Genomic DNA, 24,502 nt, shown 5'->3' with positions numbered 1-24,502 from the left:
CTGTTTAAAATTCAATAACTCAACTATGAGTGGGACGTCAGTGAGTGAGGCATGAAAAACTGCGATATAATCGCTGCGTCCTCATTTTAATTCACTACAATGCTGAAGCCAGTCAGCCAGCTTCACTATCCGGACTTGTAACGAATGTAAAACAGCGATTATATTGCACTTTTTTCATGCCTGCTTGTCATTTCCATTTTCGAAATTCTGTGTGGGCACGTCGCCGGCGGAGCGCATGGAGTCAGCAACGCCTCGACTGGTGCCCGTGCTGCTCGCGCTGCTGACACTCTATTTCATTGTGAGCACGTCCCGTCCTGCTCGTGGGTGCACAAAAGAGGGTTTGCCGCTCGTTGTGAGTCATGACTGGAATGCCGCGACGTTGAGGGAGTGAAGAAACGTATTGTTGTGTCGGGTGCTACCACAATAGTTCTCACAACATCAACAGCCAAGAGCAGCCCGTGGAACTCTATAGATTTCCTGGACATATGTGCCACATTCCTGAAAAAAAAATTCAATACTCGAAATTTGTAATCTACTGCCGACGGAATTTTGGAGGTAATGGTGAATCTTTTCGATGTGTAGCAAAATCTTGCAGAACTTTTCCATCGCTCGCATCGAACGATAACAAAAACATTAATAGCAAGACAGAAAAAAACAAAAACAATGCAAGCATGTCGACGGGAGGTTGGTATAGTGAAATCTTCCAGTGTATAAAAAAAATGCGTTCATACACTTTTTCCCATTCAAAAATGGTTTTCCTCGGAATTGTCTGTGAAATGATTGAGAACGAGAGACGGCAAGCCTGGATAACTTCTGTGCGCAAGCTGAAGTAGGCGGTTTTCTCTTGCTAAATTTATTTGGTATGTTGCGCGTGTGTATTATTTCTGACGAATTTTCATTGTAATTCACTAAGCATGCAGTGTTTAGTCGTACAGCTCGCGCTAAGGAAACAATTTTTTTTTTTTGCCAGTAAAGCCCTCCGCCGTTCAGGTAACTCAAACAAATATTTTGGAGGCTGACATCAACAGCTGCGTTAGGCAGACGCGTGTGAGGCAAGGTCAGTGATCGCCTCATTGTTCCTTTGTGTGACGCCCGGCTCAATTTCCGAAGTTATTTTGCTAGATGTAAAAAATGTCTCAAAGTAAAAGTAGTAAAGATATTAGCTTGCACATGAGCGAGCGTTTGAATATGAGAGATGGCTCTGCAAATAAATTGTTTTGGGAATGCACGTGCGCTGCAATCGGCATTACATTAAATGTACCAACCACTGCGTAGTGATTGACCAAACTAGAGCATTTTTTCTGTTAGCCGTAAGCCAGCATCTGGTAAACGCATATCGCGCGTGTTTGTTTTTCTTTTCAGCCTCGCCTATCTTTATTTTACGTCCAAATAAACACATACTCGTTATTATTCAGCGAAAAACGTAATGAAATTCCAACTTTGGCAAAGAAAGTTGCGTACATCTAACTGCTCAGCTACCCAACAAAATTAACTATTTTGCGAAAATTTCCCTGCCATAAAAAAAGGTATTAAGCTCGAATTCCGCGTCTTAAATAAACTTGCCATTTACTTGCGACACACATTTCGCCGCACGGTAACGACGGTTTCGTCAACAATCTGCTCCACGAAGTGGACCTGATGCACTGTCAGTTCTCTTTTTTTTTTTCAAGTCGGCGCAGAAAAAAAAATCGCTGACCACTCTTTCTTGAAACCTACACCTGAGAGGGTACTGTCGCGATAGAAGGAAATGCAAACAGCGCGGCGCCTAATTCGAACATAAGTACGCTACAGACATGAATTCCAGTTTCGCAGTGCGTAGGCAACATGCTGTTCACATTATTTTCTATCGCCCTTGTACATTTTCCTAGTCCTCTTAATTTCGTCAGCGTTCTAGCACGAAGGAAAAAGCAAGCGTCAGCGCAAACAGATTTCCAGGCAGTCCAACACGTGTAAAGCATGTGCGGAACTGGTCTTTTTTCAAGAGAAAGGGCTCAATGGGAGGGGTGACAGGTCTGCCCGGTCAATTGTGGGGAGTCGCGGGAGACGCTGCTTTTCACTCGCGCTTGTAGCGCCCCTCTGCCAAGCTCTGGTTCCCTCGGCGTGCCTTCCGGAGCGAAAGAAAGAGAGAAAGTGACACGGAGCTGGACTAGCCACCCGCCAGCTATCTTCTAACTGAGCACTGCCGAAGGCGGCAATGTGTCGCTTTTCTGCTGTTCTGGGAGGGGGGGGGGGGGGGGGGGGGGGTTCTCGAGGGTCCGCTTTTTCACCGCCTCAGCAGCGCCATCTCTCGCTCAGTAGGGTAAGGAACATTTTGCCGTGAGTGGTGGCTGACCGTGGACACAGCGGCGACTCATTTATTACGCAAATAAAGTATGTCTTGCTTCCCCGTGACTGCCGGTCTCAGAACTGGCATCTGAATATCGGCCGGCAGGGGAGGGTTGATTATGAAGGGAAGAAAAAGTTGAGGTGAAAAGAAACAGACCAACGCGCATAGTATCAAAAACTATTTGCAGAAGATTTTTTACAAACTGTTCAGCTGTGGCACAACAGTCGGAGTAGAATGGCGAGCTTGGTCAGTATACCACGGACACTCGGCGGCGCGGAACAGGCGATGGGTAAAAGATTTGCGTGCAGCTGTGGAGTTTTTCTCGTCTGCATTGTAAACGTTTTGCTGGCAACTCTAGATAGATGAATTTTCAAACATTTTGTATTTTTTCTCAGACAATTATACTAGAGCGTTTTAATCTTCATCCCTGTGCCGCAAGCAGCGATGTGTTATTTAGGCTCCTGGACAAGAAATGCCTGTATGCTGCAGCGGTTTTGCAAACGTTTATTGTCTGGCATTACCGCAAACAATGCAGGTTTCCCCTTCCTTAAGAACGACATAGTTTTGGGGAACAGCGCCCAAAGAAGGAACGTACACCGCACCACCGGCTTGATGGTTTGAGTATTCATCACGTTTGCGAAGGGGCTGAGTTCGATCCCCAAGCGCTTCTTGTACGTTCGGGACTCTATAATCTATCAATGTTCCTAGAAACTATGATTTCGATCGCAACCAACTCGCTGGACTTGTAATCCGCTTATTTAGACCCAGTCAGGAAGGTTTGGTTCGTCAGGAAGGTTCGAAGTCCACCGAAGATAGAAAGCGCATATATGCATGTATTAGTGCATTTAAATCATAGCAAAGTTTAATGTGATTTATAGCACTGTACTTTAATTCACATTAATTAAACATCGCTACGTAATAGCAGTCTAATTTGATTGAAGCCGCAATCATAAAAAGCTTAGTATCTTGTTGTGCGGTGTGTTTCACCATCTTAATTAACCAATAATATCATGTTTGACACAAAGTTAATTATATAAGTTCAGAAGTATATGGCACAAGAATCCCATATATGAGGTCGGATATGTTCCATATATGCGAGATTGTTTCCATATAAGGATTTGAAGGTCCCCATATAAAGAAAGAGCATCTATATAAGGACGCTAATACGACTATATATAGAAGTATATGGCACTATATAAGGTACCTTATGGCCGTATCTGCCCGTATTTGTGGTCTTATACACCCATATATAGCCGTATATTGCGGCATATCAGGTTTCCCATGGTCATATCTGGCCGCATATACGACCATATATGGACCTATTTAACTGTATATGATCCCATATATGAATATATACAGCCATATATAAAATATATCTGGCCCATATCTGCCATTTTCGTAAGGGCAGTACACGGGCCTCTAGAATTTCTCCAAAGAAATTCAACCGCCGCGGCCGGGATCGAACCCGCGTCTTTCGGGTCAGCAGCCGAGCACCATAACCACTGAGCCACCGCGGCGGCCTCACTGCGCAATATTGAATGAATAGTGGGACACCAGCCGTTTCTGTACGGACCCAAGCCCGACTCGCATCCGCAGCTTTAAACCCGAGCCCGGTCCGGGCCAACTTCAGGCCCGGGCCCAGCCAAGGCCCGGCAAAGCAGATCATGTCCCGGCCCGAGCCCATGCAGTACCACTAGCGGCCATGGCAGTACAGTACACTAGTACAAAGCTCTTCCCTGTGCTTTCTTGCTATCGCTCCCCTCTGTACTTCTCCTCGCTATCCTCCCTTTCACCTCCGCCGGCTGCAGCTCGCGTGCCTAAGATATTAGATAGCAATGGCCGCGGCCGGCAACAGTCTTTTCCCTCACCTTTTTCATTTTTTTATGTAAAATGTACCATTACCACCTATCCCACCATGAGACAGCGACGCCAGTGTGGGGACCATCCCTTCTGTTGGCTTCACAAGGCGCGCCGACCAGCCGCCTTGTCGGAGGGGACCAAGGGCGGAACAAAGCCCCTTCCCCGAACTGAGTAATGGAGGCCGCCAAACGCGCTCGTGAAATGCCCGGGCAGGTGCTTTCACCTTGCTGGACCCACCGTGGCGGAGTATCTCATCCGACGATCTTTTACCCTATTAGTGCTCCTCTTAGAAAAGGTAAAGAAACCTAAAAGAAAGAGAGAGGGTCCCCGGGCCAGCAACGCTTTGCCAGGCTTGACGTCAATTCCAGATGAATGAAAAAGAAGTAAATGCTGCAAAAAAATAATTTAAAGAGAAAAACAGAGCAGTAAAAAAATAAAAACTCCAAGAAACAAGAAACAGAAGGCACAACACAGTCAAAGTTACACTCACAGCCAGACAGCCAAAGCACAGCTTGTATTCCGCAAAATAAATAAAGAATAAGAAAATCAAAGTCACAGTAACAGTCAAAGCAAAGCACCGAATGCCGACCACGAAGAAAATCAGAGAAGTAAAAACGTAATCAAAACAAAACAAGACAAAACCAAAGTCACAACACAGTCAAAGACACAGTCACATGTGCACACAGTCAAAGCGCAGTGTACAGGACACTACTAAAGCTCCTGTGCCTAACAAAGGAGCATGGAGCCCTCCTCTGTGCAGACCGTGGGGAAGAGAAATTATAGGAAAGATAGGAATCAGCGTTAATATTTAGGAATTGTGTTACTTATGAGGTGAACCATTTGAAGGACAAGAGCACAAGTAGCAGGGCACCGAGATTAAAGGTGCCCTGCGACGTAGATAAAGCATGGGGTCTTTATTCTTTGTATGCAGGGACATTGTGAGTCCCGAACGCGCAATGAGATCACCGAAATCATAATATTTGATATTTTAATCTTCGCTAGTAATGCTTGTTTCGAGCCGATGGTGTCGCAACGCGGCGGCCATTTGCGGCAGCGGAAATGAGGTGGCATCCAGATAGGGCGCTGCATTTCTCATTGGTTGGGCGTCCAGTTTGCATACTGTTCCTTTATACTTGCGAAATGAATCCAAAATATTATGTCTCTGAGCACTGAAAGCTTTTCGCATGCCACAAAAAATGGAAAGAAGCAGGGAAAGCGAACGAAAACTAACAAGAATACAGCTAGGGGCGACACTTTCCATTCCGCTTCAAACCTTCGTGGCGTCCAGCGCTGTTCAAAAAACGTTGGCTCAAAACAGAAAGCGCGCGCGTCGAGACCGGCCGTGACCACACCAAGACGGCAGAGAAAAAAAAAGCCGGTCGACACACCTTGCCCAGAATTGGGAAGAGCAAGGACGGACAGGAGTCGAGTTTGGGGGGCTACTGCCCACAGCCTTCCAGTCCGACTAAAAAAGAAACTTGGGGGAGCTTCCTTTGTTGTTAGTCACCCCTGCCCTGACTACGGCGTCGCGTACACAGGGGGAAGACGCCACCAAAATGCGCGGCTGTCTACAATTATTGCCGCGGTAGTGCGCTGGGGGAAGGGGGGTGAAATGGGGGAAAGCTCAGCCTGGTAATTGCCTCCACGTGGGGGTCACCGCAACCGGGCTTTGCTGGGAGAATAGGGGAGAAGAAGCGGGTCGGGGTCGTGACTGGGCACAGGGCAGGAGAGTCCGGCGCGAGGGCAAGGCAGAAGGCGTCGCTGAGCAAGGCCAGGGTACGGCGGCACCTGCGCGTGTCGGCACAGTAACGTCCCCGTGGCAGACGGTGGCGAAGCGGTCGGCTCTTCCCGAGGTCCAGAAGAATCCGGGGCGGGAGTCAGCCGTGGTTGCCGCCGTCCTCGGCGCGCACGGGCAACCTGATCCTACCTCGGGAGCCGATCATCTAAGGCCACACACACGCAACACGCACAGGCGCAGTCACTGCCGTTCGTTTAGGCGGCGAACGCGATAAAACGGGTCGGGCCGTAGGCCGGGGCGTGGTAGCGGCCGCGGACGTCCGCGATGAGCGGGCCCGTTGCAGACGGCGGCGAAGCGACAGGCTGGTCCCGAGGTCCAGAAGAGTCCGGGGAGGGGGTCGGCCGTGGGAGCTGCCGTCCCCAGCAGACACGGGCGGCCTGATCCATCCTCGGGGGCCGGACGGCTAATGCCGCAACTGGGCGCACGCTCGCGATGGTGCACGAGCACGGACACGGTAGGACCGGAGGCCGGCGCACGGGGAGAAGCGTGAGCGAGCCCCGGCGAAGTTGCTCGCTCGAGAGTCAGGCACGGACTGCCGTCCACGTGGGGAAGAGCGAGGCGGCCGCGCCGGGATTGGCCCGAAAGCCGCGCGGACCTCACGGAGCAAGGGCGCGGCGCAGCCAATGAGAGGGGCGCGCGGCGTGCACGCAGAATGCTGGAAAGCGAGGCGCGCGCTGGGACGATGAAATGTCGTGCACCTCACAGTCTTGAGCGCAGGTCACACGCTCCAATAAATGTTAGCAGGTGACGCAGGGCTTTGATTTGGCTCCCACGGGAGCGTGGAGGGAAGAGAAGGTCGTCCAGGGTGGCGCACGGCATGCCGAGGTCTCTATACCCCTGCTGCATGAGTGAGCGCTCCCGTGAGAACGCAGGGCACACGCACAAAATGTGGGTCATAGATTCCTCTGCACCGCACTGCGAGCACAATGATGACGGAGGGTCACAGAAACGGTGGAGACGGTCGGCGGTCCACCCAGAGCCAGTGCGGAGGCGGAGAAGCAGGGCGTAATCCGCCCACGCGAGTTTGCGTGGGTCAACTGTTGTAAACCTGGCTGCGGTGGCCACTCGTGGGTCAGGGTGGAGGCGCCGAATGGTGCGTCGCAGGGTTAGTTTAGCGTTGTCGTAGGGGGTGACCAGTCGCGACAGGGGCACTTTCGGATCGAGAGCGGCCCGGGCTAGTTGGTCAGCCGCCTCGTTCCCCTCAACGCCAACGTGGGAGGGGACCCACTGGAGAGTTATCTGGCAGCCGCGGGCGCCGAGCAGGTGAAGCTTGAGCGCTGTGAGCTGCAGCAGGCGAGAGCCCTTCTCGGGTTGTTGAAGGGCTTGCAGTGAACTCCTGGAATCCGTGAGGATGGCTGCTTGGCTGACGGCCGGGTTGGAGCTGAGAATGTCGGCCGCGAGCGAGATGGCTGTCAGCTCAGCCGAGAGGGACGATGACGGTGTTTTGAGTCCGATCTGCCGGACGGCGTGCAGAGCGGGAGCAATGCAGGCTGCTGCGGCCCGTCCCATCTCCTCGTTGACGGAGCCATCTGTGTACAGGATGGTGTGGCCTGCGAAGTCTTCGTGCACTTTCGCAGCGACTTCCTGCTGCAGGGCGCATCGCGGGGTGCTTCGTTTGGAGATGACGCCGTGGAGCGTGGTGGATATGCTCGGCGGCCGATAAATGTGCGGCGGCGGGAAGCGGGGCGGTGGTGGTGGGCCGAGCAGCTGATGAATCTGTTTAACAGCCTTGCCCATTTGCGTGCGGGACTGAGATGTTTGAGCAGAGCCGCACAGGTGCCCGAGCACTGCATGCGCACTACATGGTTCAGAGCATGCGCAAAGACACGGGCCATGTGGCTGTTTCAGCATAGGTCGCTGCGACTGGCGAGTTCCGCGGGAGGCCAAAGAAGTGACGCAGTGCATTGCGGTGCGCCTTGTCGACTTCGTTCCACTGCGCTTGCGACAGGCCAACGAGTGGGAGGGCGTAGAGTGTCCTGGCAGTGGCGACCGCATCGTAAATGCGCAGGCAGAGCGCGGGAGAGCAGCCACTGCCTTTAGCGAGGAAGCGCCGCGCGATGCGGGCGACGAGGGCTGCCTGGCTGCGGATGGCTTTGAGCGCGGGTCCCCAGGTGAGGCGCGAATCGATGACCAGGCCCAGATAACGCACGCTCTTACGCCACGGGATGGGAGTGCCGTTCAGGGTGAGAGGGGCTGTTCGGTTGTGCGCCGCCGCGTTGTTTGGGTGCACCATGAGCGCCTCGCTTTTCCCGGGCGAGAGGGTGAGGCCGATGCCCTTTAGGTGGGTCGCAATCGCGTTTAGGGCATCCTGGACTTTGATGCGGGCTGCGCGCCCGCGGCGGGTTGTGGAACGCGCGAAGACGGCGATGTCGTCCGCGTACACTGCGATGCGGACAGTCTTTCGTGCGCGTGGCGGAATGCAGTCTGTCAGCTGGGCGAGGACGATGTTAAACAGGAAAGGGCTCAGCACACTGCCCTGAGGCACGCCGCACGGAAGGTGGTGTTGAGAGCTGGTGGTGTTGTTGACTCGCACACACATGCGGCGGCTCTCGAGGAAGGAGCGGAGGTACGAGTATAGCCTTCCCTTGATGCCGATGGCTGCGAGTGCATCGGTGATGGCCCAGTGTGGCACTGAGTCAAAGGCGCTCCTGACGTCGAGAAGGACGAGGAATCCCGCCTCTCCGCAGGCGCGGGCCTGTTCCAGTGTGGCGACGACGTCCGAGATGGAGTCAGCTGTGCAGCGTTGGCGGCGGAAGCCGCTCTGCACTGGCGAAAGCGCGCCGCAGGCGGTTGCAATCCATTGTAGCCTGCGCAGGGCAATGGCCTCCATCGTTTTCCCCGCGGCCGAAGTGAGGGAGATGGCCGGTAGGAGGTGAGGAGCTTCTTCTGTTTGCCCCGTTTGAGAATGGGCACGACCACCGCGGTTTGCCAGGCCTCTGGGGGGCATCGAGGTTCCGAAGCATCTGATATGTGATGCCGTCCTCCCCGGGTGCGCTGCCTCGTCTGCGCGTTGCGAGCACAGTTTGTAGCTCCCCGATGGTAAGGGGGTCCTCGCAGAGTGAGGTAATATGCACCTCATCACGCTGCGAGACGCGGAGCGCGGGGGGAGGGGGCAGCGCCGGTCGTGCTGCTGGCGCTTCGGGGATGAATTGGAGCGCCAGGCGCTCAGTCAGCTCCTCGGTGCTGATGCCCAGGTGGATGGCTGCGGCGAGGACGGGGTGTCTCGGCAGTTTGGGCTGCAGCATTCCCCGGACGATGCGCCAGGCTCTCCGCTGGTAGCGCGGGTCGTTGAATGTAAAGCAGAGTGCTGCCCAGCTTTGAAGGCGGCGAGCGTGTCGTCGGCACACGGCGTCGGTACGGTTGTACACTGTCTTATCGGACGGCCGTCGAGAGCGCAACATGCGCCTTTGTGCTTGCCGGAGATTGAGAATGTCGGGCACGGGGGTGCCGACAGGTACTGTGGAGGCCTCCCTCGCGCACTGAACCACGGCGTGTAGGAAGTTCGCGTCAGGTGGGATGGCGGCGCACCTTTCGCGAAAGAGTTCCCACCTGGTCACCACGTACGAGCGCGTGCGTGGGCGCGTGATGGCTGGCAGCACTGCGATGGGGAAGTGGTCCGACCCATGGGTGTCTGGCGCGCACTGCCACACATAGTCTTGCAAGCAAGCTGGCGAAACAAGTGCGATATCGATTGCCGTGGGGGCTCCCGGGGCGTTTAGGAAGGTGGACTCGCCGCGGTTTAAGAGGACGAGGCCCGCGGTGAGCGCTGCGTCATATATGTCCTTGCCGCGACGATCGCGAGCCCCACGCAGTGTGGTGGGCGTTCAAGTCACCACACAGTATGCAGTCCCTGGTGAGCCGTTGGGTGAGGCGCGTGAGCACAGTGGGATCGCACTGGATGCCAGGGCGAATGTAGACACTCGCCACCGAGGTGTCGGTGCCCCGAATGCGCACTGTCACTGCCACACACTCTGTAGAGGCGCCGGCGAGGTCCGTGACGTCGTGCACCACGTGTGGGAGCTCGGCGCGCACGTACACAGCCACGCGTGGCTTGCCGACGGGATGGGAGGGGTTGCGGCACCGCACTCCGAAGCACTGCTGTAGCCAACGTAACCAGGGAGCGAGACGTCCTCTGCGCGGCAGTAGGTCTCCTGCAGTGCCAGGACGTCAAAAGGGTGCAGCGGCAGGTGTTTTGCCAGCTGCATGCACGCTTCCGCTGCGTATGCGCTAGGCGCGGTTCTGATTGGTAGCGCCCAATCTCGGTACTGGGTGAGTGAAATGGGTGAGTGAAATGCGTTTTCGTCTGAGCTTTTCATTTCGAATTTTCAGAGTGGAATAACTTTCGTTCGCATGCTCCGATTTCAATAATTCTTTTTGCTCTAGTCTCTGGAAAGCATGACGAATCACTTTAATGATATTAACTGGTACTGAGGAAATCATCGCGGGGCCCCTTTAAAACCGTTAACATTCAAGGCAAGAGTTATGGTATAACATCTATATCGTTCGCCATTTATTTTTCAACAAGACAAAAATTGTTGTACAAATAAAATGTAAATGAAAATTCTTTAAATATACAGAAGTCCGTCCACCCCCCTAAAACCAATCTCTGGGACCACCACTGCCTGGAAGTATTAACTCCCAGCGTTTGAGCAATGGGGACGCGCGCCCGGCGTGAGGTTGCACAGCCAATACTGTATCTGCGCGCGTGCCTTGGCGCGAAGAACAGACAGACGTGGATGCCAGAAGAGGGCTGCTTGGCGCATGTCTGGAGAATGGGATAAAACAGCGCAACGCAAGACGAGGCAAGCGCTGGTCCTTCTCTTGTCTCTAGCTCTTCCGTAGCGCTGTTTTATCCCATTCTTCAGACAGACGTGGAGCAAGCTTAGAAGGGCGTTGGCCGCTGCCAACTAGCCCGAGCCGCTGTTCAAGCTTCATCGAAGCGCGTCCGCTCGACTCCCGGGACCACACCACTCGCCCAGCCACGGTACAACGAGGCAGCGCGCGCCACTCTGCGGGACGGCACCGTCGTGGACCTCTGGTTGTCGGACTGTCGCAGTGCCCGGTGAACAAATTGCGTTTTGTTTGTTTGCCTCTCTCTTACGTTAGTGCACTTTAGGTGCAATAATTCTTTTGTATTGTAATCTCTCTCGAGTGTAACTTTGCACGAGCTGCATTGTTTTGTTAGTCACTTTGTATGTGTTTGTACTAGAGATTGTGAAATCCTCTGCATCTTCTCATTGCTGTACAAACTTTCTTTTGTTTGTGAACCTTTGGCTCCGACCCATTCTCTGGCTTGCGACCGGCAAAAGCTCGGCACCAAACGACCAAAAACCTCTTGTCACTTGGTAGCTGGTCTCCGCTGAGCTTGCCACGCTGAGTCGAGGGCGTCTCCTTTGAGTCCGAGACCACTACAAAGGGCATCTGGCAAGGCACGCTAAAGTGCGCTAAGTGGTGACAACGGGCGAGCTGGCGCTCCACGGAATCAGTAAAATGCCCTCGGAAGCCGCATGTGTAAAAATCGTGACGTATGTGCAACGAGTCGGCTGCCTTGTCTCCACATTTGTGCATATTCTTTCTTTTCTGCAGAGGAGCAAGGAAACCACGGAACGCTTTCGGGAAGCAGGGTAGAAGGTAGTGAAATCAAGGTAGTGGCCGGTAAGAGTTGGTTTTCTTTACACACTGAAGGTAAGATCTGAAGACTCTTGGGAGACAAGTAGGTGCATCCAAGAATGGAAGGCGGCCATTGAACTTCTTCAACGGTAAACTGTATTGCTGGTTCCATGCTGTTGAGGTGTTGGGTGAAGGCGTCCAGGGATTCTTTCTTCAGGACACAAAAGCAAACCTCCACGTACCTCAGAAAAACTTTGGGGGGATGTGTCAACGAAGCAAGTGCACGAGTTTCGAGGTTCTCCATTGTCCGATTGGCCACAAAATAGGCGCCCACATTGCTGCTTCGTGAATCTGCTTCTACGGTACTTGCTCGTAAGTGAAGTGGTTGTTTGAAAGGCAGAGTACAAGAAGTCTAGCCAAATCGTGCACGTCGATTGCCGACCTTTCTGGCAGTGTGCGGTCGGTTTCAAGGGCGGAGGAACAGCTAGGCATCCACGGCAAGGTCTATCGGCACGCTTGTAAACAGGGACCTCACATCGAATGAAACCATGATTTCACCCCCGCCGATTTCAAGGCCTCGGACCTTCTCGATGAAGTCGTAGGTGTTTCGAATGTGCGTGGGGTCCTGCCGACCAGTGGCGAAATAATTCGACATAGAAATTTAGACAGCTTTTGAAGGGGGAACGCGTAAAATCCACCATAGGGTCGCAATTGGACATCAGGCTTGAGGATCTTCGGAAGACCATAGATCGCAGGGGTTGAACCATTGTGGCATAATAGGCGGTATAATACAGCGACTGGTGCTGCGGGGTAACCATCCTGAAGACATCGGCCAGCAGCTTCTGCAGCTCTCTTTGAATCTTTGCGGTCGGATCCCGCGCGAGGCGAGCGTGTCAGCGTCTTCCAAGAGGACCACCATTTTCTCTCAGTAGTTACACTTGTCCAAGAGTACGGTTGTGCCACCCTTGTCCCCTTTTTCCTTGGCGCTACAGGAGTGGAACCAAAGACTGTGTGCGTAGCTTGAAAAGGACGCTGACGACGCGTGTACTTACGTTGGCTGCACCACGAACCATCGTGATCGGTTTGTTTCCTGTGCTCAAGGCGTAGTCTACTCAATTCCCTTGTCTTGTGGTCGTGGTTATGTAGGCCAAACCAGCAGATGCCTTAACAAAAGGCTGTCAGAGCACAAATACAATGTAAGCACACGACTCTCAGGCCATTTGGGCGTTCCTTGCCGCGATTGTAAATGCACTCCTCACTGGAGTGACACGAGCGTGCTGGGTAGGTGCAGTGACCAGCCTGAAAGACCGCTGTGTCAGTGGCCCTTCTGGATGAGGAATTTCATTTCCTTTCGACAGCTCAGCAGTCATGACTTCCTGCTCGTTTCCTGCTGCGATTGTCTACGATTCATGTCTCACCCTTCTTGTTGTTTTTGATGCCTTGAGTATATTTGCCGATGTGCCAGAGCAATAAATTTTCAGTTGCTGGTCGGCGCCTGTGCCTCGTCTCCCCTTTCGGCGTCCTTCGTGAAGTTTGCGCTGTTTTTGTTGTGATATAAACAACAACCTGCCGTGTGCCAAAGGTGCAATATGTACAAGTGAAATGTTCGTGAGTGTGTTTATCATATGGGGAAATAAACATACAAATTCGTACTCCCATTGCTGTAACGCCCTGTAATCTCATTCATATCAATTCTAGTAAACCGAACAGCTAACGCTCGTTACTTCAACTTCTTCCAGGCGGTGGTGGCATTTTTTTCCGACGCGCGGTGCCGACAACGCCTACGGCTCCTCGATCGCAGGAGCTGTGTACGCTGTCGCGCAAAACATGGATTGGCAAGGATATACAAAGGAGGGCATCTGTTACAACCAGCGTCGCCGCTTCGGTGGACGCGGTTGTCGCGACGCGCGTCTGCTCTTTCGGTGTTTACTCCCACATTTTTGCAACTCTCCTCTGTCTGCACGTGACAGCGACTGTGGCTCGGTTCGAGCCAGTGGACAGGCCTTTGCTTTTTCCCTTCCGTACTTCCTTCGGTCGCAACAACGTAAAACATGAATCAACATCGTACTAAATTACTGATGCACGTATCCGGACCACAGTATGCCCTCCCCTTCAACCGTAGCGCCTTCGGCGCATTATAATGTTGAATAAACGTGGTTTCAACCAATCAATCGTATCTGTGCCACACTCCTTGATTTATGCCGCCTCCAGTATTTTCAGTTGTTTTCTAATATTCTGTAGTATTTTTTGTGTAATTATTTTTAATCCTTCGTTTCACATTCGAGATGCCTGAGAACCACAGCCTTCAGTTTCTGGATATCTGGTTGCTTTCCAGGGAGGCACAGGTACGTTGGAGCTACAGGCCACGGTCCAAAAAAGAAGTTTTAGGGTACGATTCGTCCTACTATTCGAATCTCGTAAAAAAGGGGAATCGCCGTTAACTTCCTACGCGCTGCTCTCGCAAAGTCGTGTGCCCACTTTATGGCCACCACACAGTGTGCAGCACCAGCTCGGGCGCCAAATGGGGCTACCCCAACGGACTTGTGGCGTCGGCAGCCGACAAACTGTTGCGGGAAGTGGAGAAGGGGGAACGAGGGCGGCCAGGGCAAGCCCTGTTGCCGTTCCCTACGTTCAGGGTTTCTCCCACCGCCTTAAGACGGTTGCAGGGAAGTGGAGCGTCCCAGTCATGTTCTCTGCTGCTGACAAGTTGTCGCGGAATACAACCCCGGAAGTTGGTTGTATTAACTCTATGGTTCATGGCCTATATAACCCTCCGGGACAGAGTGCGGAAGTGATTTTCAGTGCTAGTCTGGGCACTACGGATGCTTGAAAGCTCAGTGAGTACAGTGTTCTGTGACTGTTTAAGATGCGATAACGCCTCAGCGATTGATTCTAGGCTCACTGGAGTGTCGGTATTACCGGATCCAGGGTTCAATTCAACGTCGCCGGAGAGAACAAGCAAGAGGTAAACAACATATATAAGCACTGATGCAATATAAGGAAGTTTATTGGTACATCAATTTGCGACAAGAATCAATAAACTCAAGTGGGCATGACACCGCCAATAAAAAGGGTTTGGGTACAACAAGCAACCTGCACAGAGAACGGTGTTGACATGACCGTGTTTGATGCGGTGACGTGCCCCTGCTGAATGCTCGTGACGGTCACAGAATTGGAATCGTTATTGCTCTCAGAGCACCCGCATGACATTTGCATAATGGCAACATGGCTCAACAGTGTTGTTTCTTCTGATTGCATTGTTCCTCCTGGCTACACTGCTCAGATGGGATCGAAATTCCCGTGTGGGTGGTGTGTGGCTATTATTGTCAAGTCATCGCTCTGTTTCCACAATTGCGAAAGAAATGCCGGAGTCGATGTGGTGTAAAATTATGTTTTCTGGTGCTGCGTACGTCATAGGAGCAATTTACAGGCCACCGCGTACTCCACCCGACTTTCTCGACAAGTTTCTTTTCAGTCATGTAACTACGGGCACCCGCCAGCTGACTTCAACTCGCTACCACACATTGATTGGGGATTGACTATGCCTGGGCATGCAGAAATTTCTAGCGCGGAAAAATTACTGGGTATTGTTTTCTCTTACAATCTGAGACAAGTAGTTGGGCAACCTACACGGATATCGCCTCAGTCACAGTCATTACTAGCCTTGGTGTTCCTCTCAAATAAAGTAGGCGATATTGAAACAAATGTCACCGATGGTATATCTGATCATAAAATTATTTTCCTGAATGTGCTTACTTCTGCAACCGTTCCTGCGGAACCTATGGCTCGAGTAGAAATGAAAGAGTACGGGAAGGCCGATGATACACCCATTCTGGATCACCTGGAAACTTGTTTTGATGAATTTGAAACTGCCTCTGAAAATGAATCAGTTGAATGGTTATGGCAGTGCCTCAAAATTATCATCAATACTTGGCACGGCGAAACCATGGGGACAGTTGAGTTTGCGGGCCGCCGGGCAGCGGGCCATCTCCATATCCCCCCCCCCGGGCGCCGCCGACTTGGTCCTTATCTTAAGATGTTTTAGGCGGCGTAGCTTTTAAGCAGACAGAGGGAACACTGGGGTCAAAGGGCTGCCGCCCCAAAAGGTAAAAGCAGCAATGGCAGCGAGGGGTGCCGGAAGGGGACCCGTTCCGCGGACAGTGCGTACGAGTCGCGTACCCCGGCTATTGTCGGGGTTAAGTTCAATGGCTTTTCGACGGCGGCGTCGAACAGTGCGAAAGAAAGCTTCAGGGACACTTGAGGGGGAAGCTTGTGTGGGAGGCAGCTGAGTGCAATTACGAATGGTCGTGAGGCTGATGGAAGTGGTCATTCGGGTAACGAGTTGTGATTACTCTGCCTCTGGCCGGAGGGCTCAGATGCACCCTGTAGTGTTTGGAGCCACAGCTGATGGAAGTGGTGCTTGCGTGCTTTTGTGGTGTTGTCAAAGTGTTTTCACTGTGTGTGGAAAAGCGCTATCGGCTTCTTCAAAGGCATGCGGCCCTCGCGAGCAAACAAGCTTGTGGGTCTGTTGAGTTGCACAGAAAACGCTCTGATTGGTTGTAAGAAGCCCGTCTCTCATTGGTTACTAAGTTTGTCCCCAGAATGCTGGGGAAACTTATTTAAGGAGGCGTTTTGGCGCCAAAAGGGGGAGACTTGGGCAGGGACTCTTGGTGGAGAGTCGGAATGGCGAGACGGACAGGGTCTAGCTTTGCGCTGGCCACGTTCCGGAGGACGAGGAGCCGCTACGTGTAGCGCGAGTTCAGTCGGCCAGGCAGGACAGGGTTTCGTAGGGGCGAGCTCTGGCCTGGCGCTCCCGATCGTCCTGAATGCTAGCGACCACCCTGGTCGATGTGTATATGTGTGTAAATAGTTGTAAATAAACCCAGCTTGTACATTTCCGCAAAGAAGTTCGTCTACGTCTCATCTCCCTCCTGCAACGTGTCGCGCCCAAACGGACCCCCATCTCCACCACCACAAAAGAGGAAGACCTGAACCCGAGTTCAACTGGGACCATGTCGCCGACCATGAAATTCTGTTTCGCTGTACAGGTACTCCTGTCAGTGATTGCCGGATCACCAACTAACATCGACACGTGCTGTGGACCAGCGGTTATCAACACTATCCATGACGCGTGCCTGGAAGTGCCATCTCCATTCACGGAAAGCAAGATACCCCCCCCCCCCCATCTGCATGACCTGCGCATGACAGTGACATCATCGGTGGCCTTTGCTATAAAAGACTGCCCCCAACGCTATTTCTTCAGTGGGCACGGCGAAACCATGGGGACCACGTCGCTGACCATGAAATTCTGTTTCGCTGTACAGGTACTCCTGTCAGTGATTGCCGGATCACCAACTAACATCGACACGTGCTGTGGACCAGCGGTTATCAACACTATCCATGACGCGTGCCTGGAAGCGCCATCTCCATTCACGGAAAGCAAGATACCCCCCCATCTGCATGACCTGCGCATGACAGTGACGTCATCGGTGGCCTTTGCTATAAAAGACTGCCCCCAACGCTATTTCTTCAGTGGGCACGGCGAAACCATGGGGACCATGTCGCCGACCATGAAATTCTGTTTCGCTGTACAGGTACTCCTGTCAGTGATTGCCGGATCACCAACTAACATCGACACGTGCTGTGGACCAGCGGTTATCAACACTATCCATGACGCGTGCCTGGAAGCGCCATCTCCATTCACGGAAAGCAAGATACCCCCCCATCTGCATGACCTGCGCATGACAGTGACATCATCGGTGGCCTTTGCTATAAAAGACTGCCCCCAACGCTATTTCTTCAGTGGGCACGGCGAAACCATGGGGACCACGTCACTGACCATGAAATTCTGTTTCGCTGTACAGGTTAGTTGTTCCTTCTCTAAAGTAAGGGCTGGTAATGAAGTCGTACTAGTCGTTGCGTAATGTTGAATTCCAATGGCAGATCGGGATCAAGTTTTTCTGCTCGGTTTGGATCAGTCGTATTCCAATGGTAAAATGGGAGCGCGAGTTGTATGTTCCAATGGCAGATCGGGATCAGGCGTAAATCCCGGATCGCTCCGTTGACCGGAACCTCGCGTGACATTTTTTTTTCTGCCGCGTCTGCTTCCGGTCGCGACCGGCAGCAGCATGCAGACGCTTCGTTCCTGTCGTCGCTACGTGGTGAGCCGGGCGGCGTATTTCCATTTCAGCGTACGTAGACGCATCGGCCGCTAGTTGCGCTGCTTGTCTGCAACGTCACATCCGGCGTTGTCATGACAACATGGAGATGCCACTGGCCGCATTTGCTTTTCCAGTCCCGGACTACTTGCTGGCAGGTCTCGGCTTCCGCTCGGACAGGAAAAGCGTCATGGTCACATGACCTACTTGCCATAGGCTGCTTTCGAACACGGCGCCAGAGTCGGGCTCCCCCTCGGTTACCGTACAAGGACGCTGTCATCTGCTAGCAGACGATGCAAGCCACGGCCACTACGACGCCGAAGCAACGCCGAAACAACGCCGTGCGCTCGATCATGATACTGAGTCGATTTAAAGACTGTACTGTCAGCTTAGCGTAGGTGCATTACAGAACTCAGCTTCGGAGGTATGCTCGCCGCTACTGCTTGCGGCGAAGTTCGCACAAAGTAGCCCAACTCGTTGCGGAAAGGCGGATAGACGAAAGCCTCCGCAAAAATGTTGACAACAAGCTCTATAGCTGCTCCAGTATACGAGTGGTTCACCTGCGATGCTTTCAGGTAAGCGTACAGACAGCATGTGGCAAAACAAGCGAACAAGAACCTCTTGACGACACGAGCAAACAATACGCGCTCGCGGCTGGGTTTCGTGAGACGTACCCGCCGTCTGCTATCCCAGTGTTGCCATACTATAGTGTTGCCAGACTTGCGCGACTTCCAGTGTTGCCAGGCTATAAGGTTGCCAGATTGTGAACTAAAACCCAGTGTGGCCAGACTATTTGTCCCCTCTCCCTTTTACATTTTTCTCCGCCTACAGCTACGCTGTCGCGCCGCAATGGCCGCAACCGCCCAGCTAGTTAGAGCAGCCTTGCCCGGAGTGGCCGCCGCCTGTTCGCGTGATTTTGTTGAAATAAGCGTGCTATGCTCAAATTCACTTGTCGAGCAGACGGGTACGACAGACGAAATCTGCCGATGCGTGGCCCCAGTGAGCGTATTAAAACGAGAGAAACGCGTGATTTTGTTGAAATAAGCGTGCTATGCTCAAATTCACTTGTCGAGCAGACGGGTACGACAGACGAAATCTGCCGATGCGTGGCCCCAGTGAGCGTATTAAGACGAGAGAAACGCGTGATTTTGTTGAAATAAGCGTGCTACGCTCAAATTCACTTGTCGAGCAGACGGGTACGACAGACGAAATCTGCCGATGCGTGGCCCCAGTGAGCGTATTAAGACGAGAGAAACGCGTGATTTTGTTGAAATAAGCGTGCTATGCTCAAATTCACTTGTCGAGCAGACGGGTACGACAGACGAAATCTGCCGATGCGTGGCCCCAGTGAGCGTATTAAGACGAGAGAAACGCGTGATTTTGTTGAAATAAGCGTGCTACGCTCAAATTCACTTGTCGAGCAGACGGGTACGACAGACGAAATCTGCCGCTGCGTGTCCCAAGTAAGCGTATTAAGACGAGAGAAACGCGTGATTTTGTTGAAATAAGCGTGCTACGCTCAAATTCACTTGTCGAGCAGACGGGTACGACAGACGAAATCTGCCGATGCGTGGCCCCAGTGAGCGTATTAAGACGAGAGAAACGCGTAGTTTTGTTGAAATAAGCGTGCTACGCTCAAATTCACTTGTCGAGCAGACGGGTACGACAGACGAAATCTGCCGATGCGTGGCCCCAGTGAGCGTATTAAGACGAGAGAAACGCGTGGTTTTGTTGAAATAAGCGTGCTACGCTCAAATTCACTTGTCGAGCAGACGGGTACGACAGACGAAATCTGCCGCTGCGTGTCCCCAGTAAGCGTATTAAGACGAGAGAAACGCGTGATTTTGTTGAAATAAGCGTGCTACGCTCAAATTCACTTGTCGAGCAGACGGGTGCGACAGACGAAATCTGCCGATGCGTGGCCCCAGTGAGCGTATTAAGACGAGAGAAACGCGTGGTTTTGTTGAAATAAGCGTGCTACGCTCAAATTCACTTGTCGAGCAGACGGGTACGACAGACGAAATCTGCCGATGCGTGGCCCCAGTGAGCGTATTAAGACGAGAGAAACGCGTGGTTTTGTTGAAATAAGCGTGCTACGCTCAAATTCACTTGTCGAGCAGACGGGTACGACAGACGAAATCTGCCGCTGCGTGTCCCCAGTAAGCGTATTAAGACGAGAGAAACGCGTGATTTTGTTGAAATAAGCGTGCTACGCTCAAATTCACTTGTCGAGCAGACGGGTGCGACAGACGAAATCTGCCGATGCGTGGCCCCAGTGAGCGTATTAAGACGAGAGAAACGCGTGGTTTTGTTGAAATAAGCGTGCTACGCTCAAATTCACTTGTCGAGCAGACGGGTACGACAGACGAAATCTGCCGATGCGTGGCCCCAGTGAGCGTATTAAGACGAGAGAAACGCGTGGTTTTGTTGAAATAAGCGTGCTACGCTCAAATTCACTTGTCGAGCAGACGGGTACCACAGACGAAATCTGCCGCTGCGTGGCCCCAGCCAGCGAGCGTATTAAGACGAGAAAGACGCATGCTTTTCTGGAAATAAGCGTGTTATGCTCAGATTCACGCAACATTAACACTTTTAATTGGGGTAGGCAGTGTTGAACTGAATAACTGATAACAACGAAATTGTAGGCTGTGCTTGGTGAGCTTCGAAAAAAGTGCGAAATTCGGGCGTCTTCAGAAGCAGCCTTGCAGAAATAATGACTTCATGTGCGTGCATCCAGTTATTGCCCAGGCACTTCGTAGTGGCTGGATATTTTTTTCTTCTGGCAGTTAAGAATGCTCTGGAGCTCGTGCTGCGTTGAAAGCCGCATTCAGAACAGTAACTGTAGGAACGAAAACATCTTCGACCGAAGTCCGTCTTTATGGGTTTTTGAGATAGTTGAGAGGAAACTGACGCCAACCAATATTTTTATTTTTTTGCCCACCGTTTCGGGACCAACTTGGTCCCTTCTTCAGGGGTGGGTGCTGCCTTCGCTCTGCCTTTGTTAGCCCGTGGCGCAGTGCACTAACGCACGAGGAGGGAAGCGTTCCTGGAGTCCTATTCATCCCAGTTTGTTTTCCATAATTTGTACTCACTTTTGGTAGAAGAATATTGTTTTGTTCAGAGAATCTAGTGTTATTGCTATTAGCAAGGAAAGATGCTGAAAAACAGAGAAGTTGATTATTATCATTGCGAGCGCGGTAGATTAGAAGGCCTAACCTAAGATTAAGGAGGCATTTCAACGGCAGAATGTTTAGGTCAGAGTAAAGAGGTGAAGCAGAGGCTGTGTATATGGGCTGAAAGATAAAATGCGAAGCGCTTGACTTTGAAGATGAGAAATACATGACACATGGCATGAATAGGTATTTCCCCATGATGACAGGCAATAATTAAGGTGACTGTTAATGAAATCATAGAACAGGGATAAGAGAACATGGCGTTGAAAGAAATGTCTAGTTTTTATTAACACCCTTATTCCAAACGAAATTTTTTTACTGATAGATTTCGTGTGTAGATGAAATTTTAGATGGCAGTCAAGCGTGATGCCGAGAAATGTAACGGATTCGGAGGCAGTGATAATATGATGTCCCAGATAAACGTGTGGGCTCGGGATGACATGCTTTTGATGAGATCGGAATATCATGAAAGTGGTTTTTGTAGGATTAAGTTGTAGCAAGTTATTTTCACACCATAAAACAATATTCTGTAAGTCCATGTTTAATTTGTTTATTAGGCTTGTGAAAATGCTGTCCTGAGCCGGACGAGTGGACGAAGGCAGTGTGCCACGCGCGCGATTAGTTCGAGACAGGACGCTACGTACAATTTGTCGTTTTCTGTAAATGATTGTGCACAGTGGCCGCTCGCGCGCTCTTGCTTTCGGACAGAGCCCGGACATTTGCGCGCGAGCGGCGCGAACTTGATTACTTTTTGTATTTTATAAATAGCATACAAAGCTCTTCCCTGTCCTTTCTTGCCATCGCTCCCCTCTATACTTCTCCTCGCTATATTTTCCCTTTCACCTCCGCCGGCTGCAGCTCGCGTGCTACAGATGACAATTGACGCGGCCGGCAACATTCTTTTCCTTCGCCTTTTTTTATTTTTTCTTTAAAATAAACCGCTACCACCTATCCCACCATGAGACGCAGCTACGCCAGCGTAGGGATCATCCCTTCGGTTGGCTTCACAAGACGCGCCGCCCAGCCCCCTTGTCGGAGGGGACCAAGGGCGGAACAAAGCCCCTTCCGCCAACTGAGTAATGAGGGCCGCCAATCGCACTCGTGAAATGCCCGGACAGGTGCATTGACCTTGCTAGACCCACCGTGGCGGGATGTCTCATCCGACGACCTGTTTCCCCCTGGCATCGAAATGAATATTGCTCACGTAGCCGTTAACATTCAAGGCAAGAGTTATGGTATAACATTTATATCGTTCATCATTTTATTTAAAAAAAAAGCGCGCAAAAGTTGTTGTACAAATCAAATGTAGATAAAAAAAATGTTGTGCCTATTTTCTTTATTTTTTTTGTATACGGAAGTTCGTCCCCCCCCCCACCCCCCTAATACCAATCTCTGGGACCGCCACTGGCGCGAAGTGCCCTTCGAACTGCTAACCACATACGATCATGGACGAAATGGCCATTCCGACGACGATCCGGAGGAAAAACTTGACTGGCGCCGTGACCATTATGACCAGAGTTTCAAGTTAACTGGTGCCATGACCAGGATGAGTATGACCAGTGTTTCAAGTTAACTGTACCCGTCTGGTCGACAAGTGAATTTGAGCATAGTACGCTTATTTCAACAAAATCACGCGTTTCTCTCGTCTTAATACGCTCACTGGGGCCACGCATCGGCAGATTTCGTCTGTCGTACCCGTCTGCTCGACAAGTGAATTTGAGCGTAGCACGCTTATTTCAACAAAATCACGCGTTTCTCTCGTCTTAATACGCTCACTGGGGGGCCACGCATCGGCAGATTTCGTCTGTCGTACCCGTCTGCTCGACAAGTGAATTTGAGCATAGCACGCTTATTTCAACAAAATCACGCGTTTCTCTCGTCTTAATACGCTCACTGGGGGGCCACGCATCGGCAGATTTCGTCTGTCGTACCCGTCTGCTCGACAAGTGAATTTGAGCGTAGCACGCTTATTTCAACAAAATCACGCGTTTCTCTCGTCTTAATACGCTCACTGGGGGGCCACGCATCGGCAGATTTCGTCTGTCGTACCCGTCTGCTCTACAAGTGAATTTGAGCGTAGCACGCTTATTTCAACAAAATCACGCGTTTCTCTCGTCTTAATACGCTCACTGGGGGGCCACGCATCGGCAGATTTCGTCTGTCGTACCCGTCTGCTCGACAAGTGAATTTGAGCATAGCACGCTTATTTCAACAAAATCACGCGTTTCTCTCGTCTTAATACGCTCACTGGGGGGCCACGCATCGGCAGATTTCGTCTGTCGTACCCGTCTGCTCGACAAGTGAATTTGAGCGTAGCACGCTTATTTCAACAAAATCACGCGTTTCTCTCGTCTTAATACGCTCACTGGGGGGCCACGCATCGGCAGATTTCGTCTGTCGTACCCGTCTGCTCTACAAGTGAATTTGAGCGTAGCACGCTTATTTCAACAAAATCACGCGTTTCTCTCGTCTTAATACGCTCACTGGGGCCACGCATCGGCAGATTTCGTCTGTCGTACCCGTCTACTCTACAAGTGAATTTGAGCGTAGCACGCTTATTTCAACAAAATCACGCGTTTCTCTCGTCTTAATACGCTCACTGGGGACACGCAGCGGCAGATTTCGTCTGTCGTACCCGTCTGCTCTACAAGTGAATTTGAGCGTAGCACGCTTATTTCAACAAAATCACGCGTTTCTCTCGTCTTAATACGCTCACTGGGGACACGCAGCGGCAGATTTCGTCTGTCGTACCCGTCTGCTCGACAAGTCACTAAAAAAACAATTTCGTAACCGCCGCGGACGTGCTCTTTCGCTTGGCGAACAGGCGGCGGCCACTCCGGGCAAGGCTGCTCTAACGAGCTGGGCGGTTGCGGCTCGACAGCGTAGCTGTAGGCGGAGGAGAATGTAAAAGGGAGAGGGAACAAATAGTCTGGCCACACTGGGTTTTAGTTCACAATCTGGCAACCTTATAGCCTGGCAACACTGGAAGTCGCGCAAGTCTGGCAACACTACAGTATGGCAACACTGGGATAGCAGACGGCGGGTACGTCTCACGAAACTCTGCCAGCGCTCGCAGCTCCGAACGCGCGTCCGTGTGCGGTGGATTTCAAGAAAATAAACGAAGATGCAAGAACAAAAAGTCTTGCGATGGCTCAGAGAGGAGCTACGGAGCTCATGTGAAGGTTTAACGCATGATATCGACCTCCAGGAACACGAAAAGCACTCAAAATGCACACGGAGTCTAACTTAATATGGCTGCCAGCGCGGCGCGCAGCTATCGTCTGCTGCCTTCTCAGCAGCCCCAAGCAGCCCGCGGACTGCCATAGGCTAAAAACGAACGCGTTGCTATGGCGATGCAAGCAGGTGGGCGGAGCTTTCGGGCTGCCCGAGAAAAACAAATACCGGACTCGAGTCCGCAAGTAGTCCCGGACAGTCCGGGACTGAAAAACAAATGCGCCCACTGTTCGCGCTTTGCTTGGGCATGGAGGAAGAATGTGCTTGGGAATGGCCGTTCGCGTCGTCTGTCAGCCGCTCAGGCCACTTCGGCTACTTCGTGCTCTCTGGCTTGCACGACTGC

At 51.9% G+C, this 24,502-nt stretch overlaps 1 pseudogene; it reads right to left on the bottom strand.

The window, feature by feature from the left end:
• Positions 1-4,114: 4,114 nt before the first annotated feature.
• On the bottom strand, positions 4,115-9,469 carry LOC149327727 (uncharacterized; annotated as a pseudogene).
• Positions 9,470-24,502: the final 15,033 nt, after the last annotated feature.

This window comes from Amblyomma mixtum, chromosome 10 (assembly GCF_055824585.1).
Source record: "Amblyomma mixtum isolate Tamu chromosome 10, ASM5582458v1, whole genome shotgun sequence".
Classification (NCBI taxonomy): domain Eukaryota; kingdom Metazoa; phylum Arthropoda; class Arachnida; order Ixodida; family Ixodidae; genus Amblyomma; species Amblyomma mixtum.
Note: the sequence above shows the minus strand (reverse complement) of the source record. Positions and strands in the feature narration are given on the sequence as shown.